Here is a 14,148-nt window from a genome sequence, read left to right as displayed (position 1 = left end):
GTATAATGAGAGAAATAAGACCTGATTCCTAGTCATGTTTGAAAATTTACCTGCACTTTACTTGTGCAACAGCTGCTCCCTAAGAGAGACACTCCAAAGATGGTAGTGTCAGAACTTACAAATGATATAATTTGTTAAACATTACGGTCTAGAGCTATGATGGACAGGAAATTAATTAGCCATAGAGCAACGCATGTGACTATGTATGCATACAAGCAGACTTCAGATTGGCTGGGTAAAGTACAAAATCTTCCTTTCTGTATTCTGAATGGTGCTGTATTAATCTTTGGCTAGTAAACTTTGATTAAATAAATTCTGATTGAGATGGTTGTCTGACATCTTGTATTATCATTATTTTTAAAGTTCAACTATGTAACAATGGTTTGGAGGGTAGGTATCGGAATGTGGTTCTTATCCTGGCTCTGCAATTGAATTCTGTTTAATTATGAGCAATTCATGGTACATAGTTGAGTCTTATTGACCCCATTGACCTAAGGGGCCCAAATTGTGTTATATTCACTGAAAAGCACTGATGCTAGAAGGCTGCAGACTCTAACACCTGCACCAGGACTCACCTCTTACTACCATCTCCAGCAGCCAATGCAGCCACTGGACAGTGCTGGGAGGATGTGGGTCATGGCTCATCGATGCACTCCTGGGATTGAAGTGTGCATGGGCAGATGTACCCTGTTCACTCAACCCCCATGCATCCATGGGATCAAGAGAACAGAGACCCTGGCAATGGGCAATTCCACAACCTATGAGATTGCACTGACTGGCCTCACTGTTAGTTTGCACTTTTCATGAATATTACAATGGCTATTTACTGGCAGCAGGGCTGCCTCTTTTAGTTTTAATACATTATCATTTAACTAAGATTTTGGTTTTATACTACACTGCTGTGCAAGTGCTTGGGAAACAAGAAAGAAACAGGAAGTTTTATCCAAGCTTCTAACAATCTTTTAAACTCTCTTAAAATCACATCAAAGCAATAGTAGATATGTATGTACACTACCAACACTGCACAGCATCACATTCCCCCGTGAAGCAGCTGATATGAGACTCCATTAATAAAGAGTTAATGGAGGGTAATGTAATTAATACAAATCAACATGGGTTTATGGAAAATAGATCCTGTCAAACTTATTTGATACCTATTTTTGATGAGTTACAAGTTAGTTGATAATGGTAATAGTATTGACACAATACATTTAGATTTCTGTAAGCTGTTTGACTTGGTAGCACATGATATGTTGATTAAAAAGCTAGAATGATAAAAAATTAACATGGCAAACACATTAAATTGATTGAAAACTAGTGAACTGATAGGTCTCAAAATGTAATGATAAATAGGGAATTGTCATCAAGTAGGTGTGTTTCCAGTTGGGACCGCCAGGGATTAGTTCTTGGCACTGCTCTATTTTACGTTTTATCAATGACCTGGAAGAAAACATAAAATTATCACTGATCAAGTTTGCAGATGACACAACAATTGGGGGGATGGTAAATAACAAAGAGGACAGGTCACTGATTCAGAGTGATCTGGATCACTTGGTTAAACTGGACTGAAGCAAACAATATGTTTTATAATGCAGCTATGTGTAAATGTATACATTTAGAAACAAAGAATGGAGGCCAAATTCATGGTATGGGAGACTATCCTGGGAAGCAGTGACATTGAAAAAGATTTGGGGGTCGTGATGAATAATCAGCTAAACATGAGCTCTAAAAGTGACACTGTGGCCAAAAGAGATGATGCAACCCTGGGATGTATAAACAGGAAACTCAAGTCGGAGTAAAGAGGTTTTTTATCTCTGTGTTTGGCACTGGTGCAACTGCTGTGGGAATACTGTGTCCAGTTCTGGTGCCCCTCAGTTTAAAAAGGATGTTGATAAATTGGCCTCAGCCAGGTGTGGCCCTCCTCATGCCCCGCCCCCAGGTCCCTCCTTCTGCTTCCTCCTATTTGTGTGCTGGCAGCTCCAGTCCCCCTGTGTGGTGACCCCGGCTCGGGCTGGCACCACACCGCCTGCCCTCAGGGCTGCTGGAACAGTTTGTATAGTGGGGGTGCTGGGAACCATTGAACCAAACTGTGAATCCTGTATATGATGGAAACCATTTCAAGCTGCAGCATCCCTCTCACCCCTAGTTCCTGCACCTATGCCTGCCCTCCCTTGGTATCCTACTGTTAATTGAATTGTCTCATTAGACTGACTCACACTTGGTAAGGCAACTCCCATCTTTTCATTTATTTATACCTGCTCCTGTATTTTCCACTCTATGCATCTGATGAAGTGGGTTCTAGCCCACGAAAGCTTATGCCCAAATAAATTTGTAAGTCTACCACAAGGACTTCTCGTTGTTTTTGCTGATACAGACTAACATGGCTACCACTCTGAAACATAAGGGTAAAGCTCATCTGTGTGGGATCCAGTCCAAGGATGTGGGATGAACTCCCCAGGAACCAAGGGCCATCACAAATGTCCCCACCTTCATGCAAGGGCAAGGAGCATTTCTTTGACCTTGCCTCCTCTAGCAGAAACAGACAGCAACATATGTACATGTGTGTTCAGAGAAAATATATTCAAATTCCAAAACAAGACACTCCCTGCACACCCTTCTCCCCTGGGGCAAGGATGAGAACAGACACATGACCAGTGTTAGTCATGTTGCATAATGCCCTGCTGGAGGCACTCAGATATTACAGTGATGAATGCCATATAAGAACCTAGATAGACCACAACAGGATAAAATGAGCTGGGCCATTCAGAGAGATCACTGATCAGAAACTGATTTTAAAAACCACTCATGGCTAGACTCAGTGGACAAAACACGTCTTTGATTGTTTTCCTCACACCCACGAAGAGAGGATGCGCACAAATGCTCATCCCATCACAGCTTGAACTCTGGGGGAAGGGAATAAAAATCCTGACAAAAAGAAATTGTTATCCCTACACTGCTTGGACTTCAAAGCAGACTTCGAAGCATAAGCAAGGGATCCTCCACTATTTCCAATCCAGGAAGTTTTTGGAAAATGTAGGGGACAATTTCCTGGTGTAAGTGCTGGAGGAACCAACTAGGGACGGAGCTCTTCTTGACCTGCAGCTCTCAAACTGGGAAGAATTAGTAGGGGAAGCAAAAGTGGATGGGAACCTGGGAGGCAGTGACCATGAGATGGTTGAGTTCAGGATCCTGACACAAGGAAGAAAGGAAAGCAGCAGAATACGGACCCTGGACTTCAGAAAAGCAGAGTTTGACTCCCTCCGGGAACTGATGGGCAGGATCCCCTGGAAGAATAACATGAGGGGGAAAGGAGTCCAGGAGAGCTGGCTGTATTTTAAAGAATCCTTATTGAGGTTACAGGGACAAACCATCCCGATGTGTAGAAAGAATAGTAAATATGGCAGGTGACCGGCTTGGCTTAACAGTGAAATCCTTGCTGATCTTAAACACAAAAAAGAGGCTTACAAGAAGTGGAAGATTGGACACATGACCAGGGATGAGTATAAAAATATTGCTTGGGCATGTAGGAGTGAAATCAGGAAGGCCAAATCACACCTGGAGTTGCAGCTAGCGAGAGATGTTAAGAGTAACAAGAAGGGTTTCTTCAGGTATGTTGGCAACAAGAAGAAAGTCAAGGAAAGTGTGGGCCCCTTACTGAATGAGGGAGGCAACCTAGTAACAGAGGATGTGGAAAAAGCTAATGTACTCAATGCTTTTTTTGCCTCTGTCTTCATGTACAAGGTCAGCTCCCAGACTACTGCACTGGGCATCACAGCATGGGGAGGAGGTGGCCAGCCCTCTGTGGAGAAAGAAGTGGTTTGGTACTATTTAGAAAAGCTGGATGTGCACAAGTCCATGGGGCCAGATGCGTTGCATCCAAGAGTGCTAAAGGAATTGGCGGATGTGATTGCAGAGCCATTGGCCATTGTCTTTGAAAACTGTTGGCGATAAGGGGAAGTCCCGGATGACTGGAAAAAGGCTAACGTAGTGCCCATCTTTAAAAAAGGGAAGAAGGAGGATCCTGGGAACTACAGGCCAATCAGCCTCACCTCAGTCCCTGGAAAAATCATGGAGCAGTTCCTCAAGGAATCAATTCTGAAGCACTTAGAGAGGAAAGTGATCAGGAACAGTCAGCATGGATTCACCAAGGGAAAGTAATGCTTGACTAATCGAATTGCTTTCTGTGATGAGATAACTGGTTCTGTGAATGAAGGGAAAGCAGTGGATGTGTTATTCCTTGACTTTAGCAAAGCTTTTGACATGGTCTCCCACAGTATTCTTGTCAGCAAGTTAAGGAAGTATGGGCTGGATGGATGCACTACAAGGTGACTACAAAGTTGGCTAGATTGTCGAGCTCAACGGGTAGTGATCAATGGCTCCATGTCTACTTCGCAGCCGGAATCTAGCGGAGTGCCCCAAGGGTCGGTGCTGGGGCCAGTTTTGTTCAATATCTTCATAAATGATCTGGAGGATGGTGTGAATTGCACCCTCAGCAAGTTTGCGGATGACACTAAACTGGGAGGAGTGGTCGATATGCTGGAGGGTAGGGATAGGATACAGCGGGACCTAGACAAATTGGAGGATTGGGCCAAAAGAAATCTGATGAGGTTCAACAAGGACAAGTGAAGAGTCCTGCTCTTAGGACAGAAGAGTCCCATGCAACGCTACAGACTAGGGACCGAATGGCTAGGCAGCAGTTCTGCAGAGAGGGACCTAGGGGTGACAGTGGACGAGAAACTGGATATGAGTCAACAGTGTGCCCTTGTTGCCAAGAAGGCCATTGGCATTTTGGGATGTATAAGTAGGGGCATTGCCAGCAGATCGAGGGACGTGATCGTTCCCCTCTGTTCAACATAGGTGAGGCCTCATCTGGAGTACTGTGTCGAGTTTTGGGTCCCACACTATAAGAAGGATGTGGAGAAATTGGAGAGAGTCCAGCGAAGGGCAACAAAAATGATTAGGGGTCTAGAACTCATGACTTATGAGGAGAGGCTTAGGGAACTGGGATTGTTTAGTCTGCGTAAGAGAAGAATGAGGGGGGATTTGATAGCTGCTTTTAACTACATGAAAGGTGGATCCAAAGAGGATGGATCTAGACTATTCTCAGTGATAGCAGATGACAGGACAAAGAGTAATGGTCTCAAGTTGCAGTGGGGGAGATTTAGGTTGGATATTAGGAAAAACTTTTTCACTAGGAGGGTGGTGAAACACTGGAATGCGTTACCTAGGGAGGTGGTGGAATCCTCTTCCTTAGAAGTTTTTAAGGTCAGGCTTGACAAAGCCCTGGCTGGGATGATTTCGTGGGGGATTGGTCCTGCTCTGGGCAGGGGGTTAGACTAGATGTCCTCCAGAGGTCCCTTCCAACCCTGATATTCTATGATTCTATTTAGCTTGAGTTAGCCTAAAAGACAATAGAGCTTGTATGTTACAGCAGCTTCTATTACTTTTTGAAACCTAATACTGTAACTCCTGTATAAGTATGTTCACCTGATTTAACCTTGTAAATAAGTCTCTAATTGCTTTTTCCTAGTTAATAAACCTTTAGTTAGTTTATTACAGGGTTGGCTACAAGTGCTCTCTTTGATGAGAGATCTAGTGAGCATTTGACTTGGGTAAGTGACTGGTCCTTTGGAACTGGGAGTAAATCTGAGTATTGTTGTAATTTTGGGGGTAAGGGAACATCTATCATAAAGGCAGGCCCACTTGAGTGGTAAGATAATCCTCAGTGCCCAAGGGGACTGTCTGTGACTCCGTGTTAAGATTGTTTTAGTGCTTTAGAAGTTCTGATTTGATACTTGGTTGGTGAAATCTAATCATAGAACACACAGCCCTGGCTTGTAACAACCTGTCCTGAGGTTGGCACCCACATTTGTGAGTCACTCCAGACAGTTTGACAGTGGCAGATCCCTGTTTTGATCCCTTCTTCCACACCATCTCAGGGACTATATGACCCAGAGATCTCCTACATCCCAAGCGAGTACACTGGGCATGGGGCTAAGAGATGTGAGACAAGTTGCCCTGTTTTGTGTAAGCTTGACTATGGGGCCTGATCGAATAGGTGAGTTCTGAGTATGCCTACGATCAGGCCCTGCAAGTGAGTTAGACAGCGGAACGCCTATCTTCCCCTAGGTCATGTATCGCTCTGCGGCATGGGCATCTGGATGTGGGGCTGCCATGCCCATGCACAGAGGTGCCTAGGGAATTTTTACTGCAAAAACAATTGTAGGTGCCTATAGGGTTTGGGGGCAGCTGAACAGGGGTTTTGTGAATCCCAGTGAGACCTGATTCTGAGATTTAGGAACCTAAGTCCCTTTGTGAATCTGGCCCCCAGTCCCAGGCTTTGATTGTTAACCCTTTCTCAGTGAATGGGGGTTTGGCTCCCCAGCTGCACAGGAAAAGCCAGCACATTACTGCTGGGACTCCTGACTTTGCCATCCCAAAACACACAGATATTTTAATAACACTTACTCTTGTGGGGCCCTACTCTGCACTTCACCCTGTGCACGTTCATTGGCTTCAATGAGGTAGTTGAGTGCAGAATCTGACCCTAGATTAACTCTCCATAGTCATATTCACTGCGGGTGAAATTCCCCCTTTTACTCGAAGTTTAAGTGACACTTAATTGGTACATAGGTGTTAAACTGGCAGAGTGCTAACTGTCCAGCATTTTGATGCCCTCTCACTGCTCGGAAGAATGTCAAAGATATGTATGTGGGGGGAGCTAGCCCTACAGAATTCTCTTTGCCTTGGGATGTTAAGAGTAACAAGAAGGGTTTCTTCAGGTATGTTGGCAACAAGAAGAAAGTCAAGGAAAGTGTGGGCCCCTTACTGAATGAGGGAGGCAACCTAGTGACAGAGGAGGTGGAAAAAGCTAATGTACTCAATGCTTTTTTTGCCTCTGTCTTCATGTACAAGGTCAGCTCCCAGACTACTGCACTAGGCAGCACAGCATGGGGAGGAGGTGACCAGCCCTCTGTGGAGAAAGAAGTGGTTCGGGACTATTTAGAAAAGCTGGAGGAGCACAAGTCCATGGGGCCGGATGTGCCACATCCGAGAGTGCTAAAGGAGTTGGCGGATGTGATTGCAGAGCCATTGGCCATTATCTTTGAAAACTCATGGCGATTGGGGGAAGTCCCAGACTACTGGAAAAAGGCTATTGTAGTGCCCATCTTTAAAAAAGGGAAGAAGGAGGATCCTGGGAACTACAGGCCAATCAGCCTCACCTCAGTCCCTGGAAAAATCATGGAGCATGTCCTCAAGGAATCAATTCTGAAGCACTTAGAGGAGAGAAAAATGATCAGGAACAGTCAGCATGGATTCACCAAGGGCAAGTCATGCCTGACTAATCGAATTGCCTTCTGTGACGAGATAACTGGCTCTGTGGATGAGGGGAAAGCAGTGGATGTGTTGTTCCTTGACTTTAGCAAAGCTTTTGACACGGTCTCCCACCGTATTCTTGCCAGTAAGTTAAAGAAGTATGGGCTGGATGAATGGACAATAAGGTGGATAGAAAGCTGACTAGATTGTTGGGCTCAATGGGTAGTGATCAATGACTCCATATCTAGTTGGCAGCCAGTATCAAGTGGAGTGCCCCAAGGGTCGGTCCTGGGGATGGTTTTGTTCAATATCTTCATTAATGATCTGGAGGATGGTGTGCATTGCATCCTCAGCAAGTTTTCAGATGACACTAAACTGGGAAGAGAGGTAGATATGCTGGAGGGTAGGGATAGGATACAGAGGGACCTAGACAAATTAGAAAATTGGGCCAAAAGAAATCTGATGAGGTTCAACAAGAACAAGTGCAGAGTCATGCACTTAGGACCGAAGAATCCCATGCACCGCTACAGACTAGGGACCGAATGGCTCGGCAGCAGTTCTGCAGAAGAGTACCTAGGAGTTACAGGGGGGAGGGATAGCTCAGTGGTTTGAGCATTGGCCTGCTAAACCCAGGGTTGTGAGTTCAATCCTTGAGGGGGCGATTTGGGATCTGGGGCAAAAACTGGGGGTTGGTCCTGCTTTGAGCAGGAGGTTGGACGAGATGACCTCCTGAGGTCCCTTCCAACCCTGATATTCTATGATTCTACGGTGGATGAGAAGCTGGATATGAGTCAACAGTGTGCCCTTGTTGCCAAGAAGGCCAATGGCATTTTGGGCTGTATAAGTAGGGGCATTGCCAGCTGATCGAAAGATGTGATCATTCCCCTGTATTCGACATTGGTGAGGTCTCATCTGGAGTACTGTGTCCAGTTTTGGGTCCCACACTACAAGAAGGATGTGGAAAAATTGGAAAATGTCCAGCAGAGGGCAACAAAAATGACTAGGGAACTGGAACACATGACTCATGAGGAGAGGCTGAGGGAACTGGGATTGTTTAGTCTGCAGAAGAGAAGAATGAGTGGGGGATTTGATAGCTGCTTTCAACTACCTGAAAAGGGGTTCCAAAGAGGATGGATCTAGACTGTTCTCAGTGGTAGCAGATGACAGAACGAAGAGTAATGGTCTCAAGTTGCAGTGGGGGAGATTTAGGTTGGATATTAGGAAAAACTTTTTCACTAGGAGGGTGGTGAAGCACTGGAATGGGTTACCTAGGGAGGTGGTGGAATCTCCTTCCTTAGAGGTTTTTAAGGTCAGGCTTGACAAAGCCCTGGCTGGGATGATTTAGTTGGGGATTGGTCCTGCTTTGAGCAGGGGGTTGGACTAGATGACCTCCTGAGTTCCCTTCCAACACTGATATTCTATGTTTCTATTATTAAAGGGGCACAGAGCACAGTGTCTACTTTCACTTCTCTTGAAAACTGGTAGGATTTCTGATGGGTTCACACAAGCCTTATCACATTGTCCCTGGAGACAGGCAACAATTACTCTCTCATCTTACAAATAAGGTAACACAGAGTAATTTCATGAAGAGCTAGGTATTGAGCCCAGATCTCTAATATGACATAGCCCTGGCTTAGCCACTCAGACAAATCACCTTTCTCAACAGCTGTGCCACCAGTTTGTGGCACCACTCATCAAACCAATAGACTAAGTTCTGCTCACACAGCTAGGAATATATATTGTTAGTTACTCATTTGTGTTACTGTTGCACTTAGGAATAGAGCTGGTATTTTTTTCAGGGTGCAGAAACTATTTGGCCAAAAAAATTATGAGCGGGGGGGAAGAAGAAGAAGAATTCTGAAATGTCCAAGTGGTTCATGTCAACATTTCAGGTTGAATGGGCATCTAAAAGGTTTAATTTGACCCAACTTGAAATGTTTCATCTTTTCATTTCAGTGAGAACAAACAAAGAAAAAAAATTCAATTTTGAGTCAAAATGAGAAAAAATGAAAGGGCTCGTTTGAAAAGTTGACAAGTGGGCAAAGGAGGCCTGCATCATGGGTGAATCAGAGATGAGTATCAACAGTTCAATCGTGAATGACGATGATATGTAGTGTAGGAATTGGACATGAAGCACCTTGGAAGTGAAAAGAAGCATCTGAGAAATCCTGATACCCAACGTTTCACAGCTGCCTCCCTGGCAAAGTCACGTTCTCTCTAAAGGTTGGGCCATACAGAGCATAACAGACTACTTCTTCTACAAGCTGATCCTTTAACTCAAGTGGGACAGGTCTGTAAAACCTGCATTTAAGCCCTGCTGATCACTCATGCAGGAAAAATAGGATGTGAATCTGTAATTCAAGACAGTATTAAAATGCATGCACACAAGGGGGCTGAATGAAGATTGAACAGACAGCACTAATTCTGAGTGCTTGTCATTGCATCTTAATGTTCTTTTCATGGGTGCCTGCCTCAGGCTGCTGCTCTCTGGGTTTTCTGGTTTAAGTTCAGCTAGAAGAGTTTGGCCATTTCTGAGAATGATGTTAGGGAAAAATAAATTGTTTTGCCAATAGTAAAAAGTTCATGTAGCCATTTCATTGAGAAGCTCTTGTACCTCTATGCTTTGGCCCAGGGATTTGAACTTTGGGAGCATGGAGTGTGTGTGCATGGACGGGGGGAGGGCAGATGCTCTGATGTCAGGGATGTGCCTTTCCTCACAAAATATACCTCCACTTGGCCAAGTTCACAAGTGCTCAGAAGGGGTGTTAGAGGCTGGTGCTATGATTACAATTCCACCTCCAGTGAGCACGTGCCATTCTCACACAGCTCTTCCAGGGCAGCAAGTGCCGACCAAAACGTACCTTGCAGTTTTGCTTCCTGGTGACCAAAGGGCGATGTGGTGCCAGAAATTGGCACTGAGAGCTGGGAGCCTGTCCCTCCTATATGAGCAATGATAACCCTCCCTCCATATGCATGAGCGGGCTGAATTAAGGTTTCCTGGACAGCAGAGAAGCCAAGAACTGCCTGGGCTCTGGACACTAAACCACCCGTAGAAGGTGTCACCCCAGAATAGGGCTGAGCAGACTGCCAGGGCAGGGTAATGGGGGCAATGTTTGCCCCCTAGAAGATGAACAAGAGACTCCATTCACCAGTGCTAAATAAACACTTGTTTATAAGATGACATTTATGGCTATATGCAAATTATTTGAAAGGGAATATTCCTGAAAGCCCCGAGGAGTCACTTCTCGTCACACGGTACAGAGCAGTTTGCGAAAATTAATCAAAATGAGAACGTCATTCGTAATCAGGTATCCTGATGTCTTTCTCATGGAACCATCCACCAAAAAGCAAGTCTATTCTCTCTTCGGCATTTGGCAGAGATTTATCGTGAAAATTGCTAAAAAAGAGAACGTTATAACTGATCAATGCTAATAATCAATGACAAATGGAATCATCCTCCAAAAGCCTTTCAGATTGGCTCCTTGTGATTAGGTAGATATCAGTTGACGATTTGGTAGAAATTACTAAAAAGGAGGCAGTTCTTTCTGATCAATGTTCGCAATTAATTACACATGGAATCATCCTCCGGACTATAGTCATAATTAGCTCCTGGAGATTTGGACAAAATCGGTTCGTGAAAATGACTAGGAATGAGACAATTCATTCCTCATCCGTCTTCTGATAAATTTCCCACGGAATCCTCCAGCAGAAAAGCAAAGGCATTCTCCCTTGGTGCGTTGGAACAGATCGGTTCGTACAAATGGCTCAAGGTAGAAAATCATTCTTTACAAGTCCCTAGTGGTAAAGACTCCAGCAATCCAGCGTCTCTCCTGGTGAGTTCGTAGCGATTGGTTCAAGAAAATTACTCCGAAGGAGACTTAAATTATTGACAAGTACTAGTGCAAAAGCTCTCCTCGAATGATTAACCAAAATGCTTTTCGATACGATGACACAGAAGGGCACAGAACACGACACCCAAAAATAACACACGACAAAGACACACACACACCGCGACACGGAAAGCATCACACAAAAAACATCACACAGACGACCCACAACAACTCACAAACACACACTCACTCAACACAAAATGACCCACAACATGTCACACGCAACACAAGACGACCCACAACATGTCGAGCGCTGTGGAGCGAGGGCTCCGGCTCGGCTTTCGCAGCGGCTCTGGCGAGGAATGGTGCCGGAGCTCTCGCCGGAGGGGAAGACGGCAGGAGGGGGCCTGAGCCGCTTGGGCCTCTTTCCAAGGAGGCGGAACCAGGCCTCCGCTCTCTGCCCTCTGCAGACCTGGCTGCCAGGTCAGTGCTTCCAGTTCCTCGTCCGCACTCGCTGTCGTCGTCCTCCTCAGCGGCCGTGGGCGTCCTCGCTGGGGACGGGGCTCGGGGGGATGAAGGTGGGGAGGGGCCAGAGTCTCTTGAGCAGAGTGACTCTGTGGGGTGCCGTTAGAAAAGGAGATTTTGGTTGGGATGCTCCAGGTGGAATGGGAGGAGAGTGGAGGGCGGATCCCCGCCGTGTGGGAGAGGCAAAGAGAGGAGCCTCCGAGACGTTGCCGACTTAGAATGGTAACTTACTTGGTTTTTTCCCCTTGGGCTGGGTTTAGTAGCAAGGAAAAAGAAGTCAAGCCTCAGCGTCTACTGCCCTCATGCGACGGAATGTGAGTGAGAGCAGCGAGCCTGTGACCGTTGGGGATACCAGGCAAGAGCCCTCCATCTGGGAGCCGAGCTCTCGCCAGTCTCGGTGAGAGAAGTGTCTGGTTTGGTGAGGGCTCTGCTCACGCCCCACCTGAGTCCGGGTCGGGAAGCCCCGTCCATTAGGGTTCGGTGTGTAAGAAAAGGTTCCTGATCAGCTGTGGTTACGAGGGAGAAAAGGTTCCATTTTCAGAGGCTGCTCGTTTCTCTGGTCAGGAACGGTGTCTTCTCCACAACTGAAGCTTGGATCCAGGAGGATGACTCCAGGTGGTGAGTTGCCCGCCTTGCTCTCATGTTTCTCTCTTTTCTCTCCTGTGTTCGCCAACTCGCTCTTTCTCTTCTCTCCTCTTCTCTCCTCGTGCCGTGTCCCTTCACAGGACACGGGTAGGTGTGCATTCCCACAAGGGAGGTCTCGGGAGCCATGGAAAAGTCGGAGCGGATGAAAATCATGCAGGGCAGTAGAAAGGCTGCTGAATGTACCTGAAGTGACAAAGAAAATGAGAAGGGGGAAGTTCAGCCTGAAACAGGAGTGTAGTCTGTAAAGAGAAACAACGGGAAGTCTAAGCTACAGAAACTCTTCAAGTTGCCGAAAGACATGTAGGATGGGAAATTACTTCTTGAATCCAGTCTGTTGAAGATCTTAGGCTCAGTATGCGTGCGTATTTGTAGTTGCTTAGCAATCTGCCTTCTTCTGTTTGCTATCCCTTCTAATCACTGAAAATCTAGCTATCTATTTTTTGTTTAGTTTTATTATTATTATTTATTATTAAACTCAGTTTGTGCAACTGGTGCTCCGTGAGGAAATGATTTGTGTGTATTACTCCAAGGGGCTGCCCGGTGTCACTGTTGCTCCAGGAGGGAAATGATTTGAGCACTACCTGAATTGGCCACGCAGTGTCACCATTGCTCCGTGAGGGAAATGCTTTCTGCATTACTCCAAGTGGCCACCCAGTGTCACTGTTGCTCCAGGAGGGAAATGCTTTCTGCATGACCGGAATTGGCCACACACATCACTGTTGCTCCGGGGTGGGGGGTGGGAGGCGGGGGATTGTTTGTGTGTTACTCCTGAGTGGCCACGTCGTGTCACTCTTCCTCCAGGAGGGGAATGCTTTGTGCATTACCCTGTGTGGCCACCCAAGACAACACACACAGCACGACACCGACGCACACACACACAGAACACGTCACACATACAGATGGGTAGTGTAAATTGCTAAAAATGAGACATTCATTACGAATCAGATGTAGCCGTTGATGTCTCATGCACTCTTCCTCGAAAAGCCATACGTAGTCTCGCCTGATCATTTGGTAGAGATCTGTTCAAGAAAAGTACTCCTAATGAGACATACATTATTGACAAGTACTAGTCATCAATTTCTCCTCGAATGATTCGCCAAAACGCTTTTCGATCCCCTGCTGGTGATTTGGAAGAAATCGTTTCTTGAAATGTACTAAACTAGAGAAATTCATCTTTGACCTGTGCGACAGAGAAATTTGAGAGGGAATCTTCCTGAAAGCCCCGAGGATTCACTTCTCGTCAGACGGTACAGAGCAGTTTGCGAAAATTACTCAGAATGAGAACGTCATTCGTAATCAGGTATCCTGAGGTCTTTCTCATGGAACCATCCACCAAAAAGCAAGTCTATTCTCTCTGCGGCATTTGGCAGAGATTTATCGTGAAAATTGCTAAAGAAGAGAACGTTATAACTGATCAATGCTAATAATCAATGACAAATGGAATCATCCTCCAAAAGCCTTTCAGATTGGCTCCCTGTGATTAGGTAGATATCAGTTGACGATTTGGTAGAAATTACTAAAAAGGAGGCAGTTCTTTCTGATCAATGTTAGCAATTAATTACACATGGAATCATCCTCCGGACTATATTCATAATTAGCTCCTGGAGATTTGGACTCAAATCGGTTCGTGAAAATGACTAGGAATGAGACAATTCATTCCTCATCCGTCTTCTGATAAATTTCCCACGGAATCATCCAGCAGAAAAGCAAAGGCATTCCCCCTTGCTGCGTTGGAACAGATCGGTTCGTGCAAATCACTCAAGGTAGAAAATCATTCTTTACAAGTCCCTAGTGGTAAAGACTCCAGCAATCCAGCTTCTCTCCTGGTGAG

The sequence above is a fragment of the Caretta caretta genome, chromosome 25 (genome assembly GCF_965140235.1).
Source record: "Caretta caretta isolate rCarCar2 chromosome 25, rCarCar1.hap1, whole genome shotgun sequence".
Classification (NCBI taxonomy): Eukaryota; Metazoa; Chordata; order Testudines; family Cheloniidae; genus Caretta; species Caretta caretta.
This window is presented reverse-complemented; position numbering follows the sequence as displayed.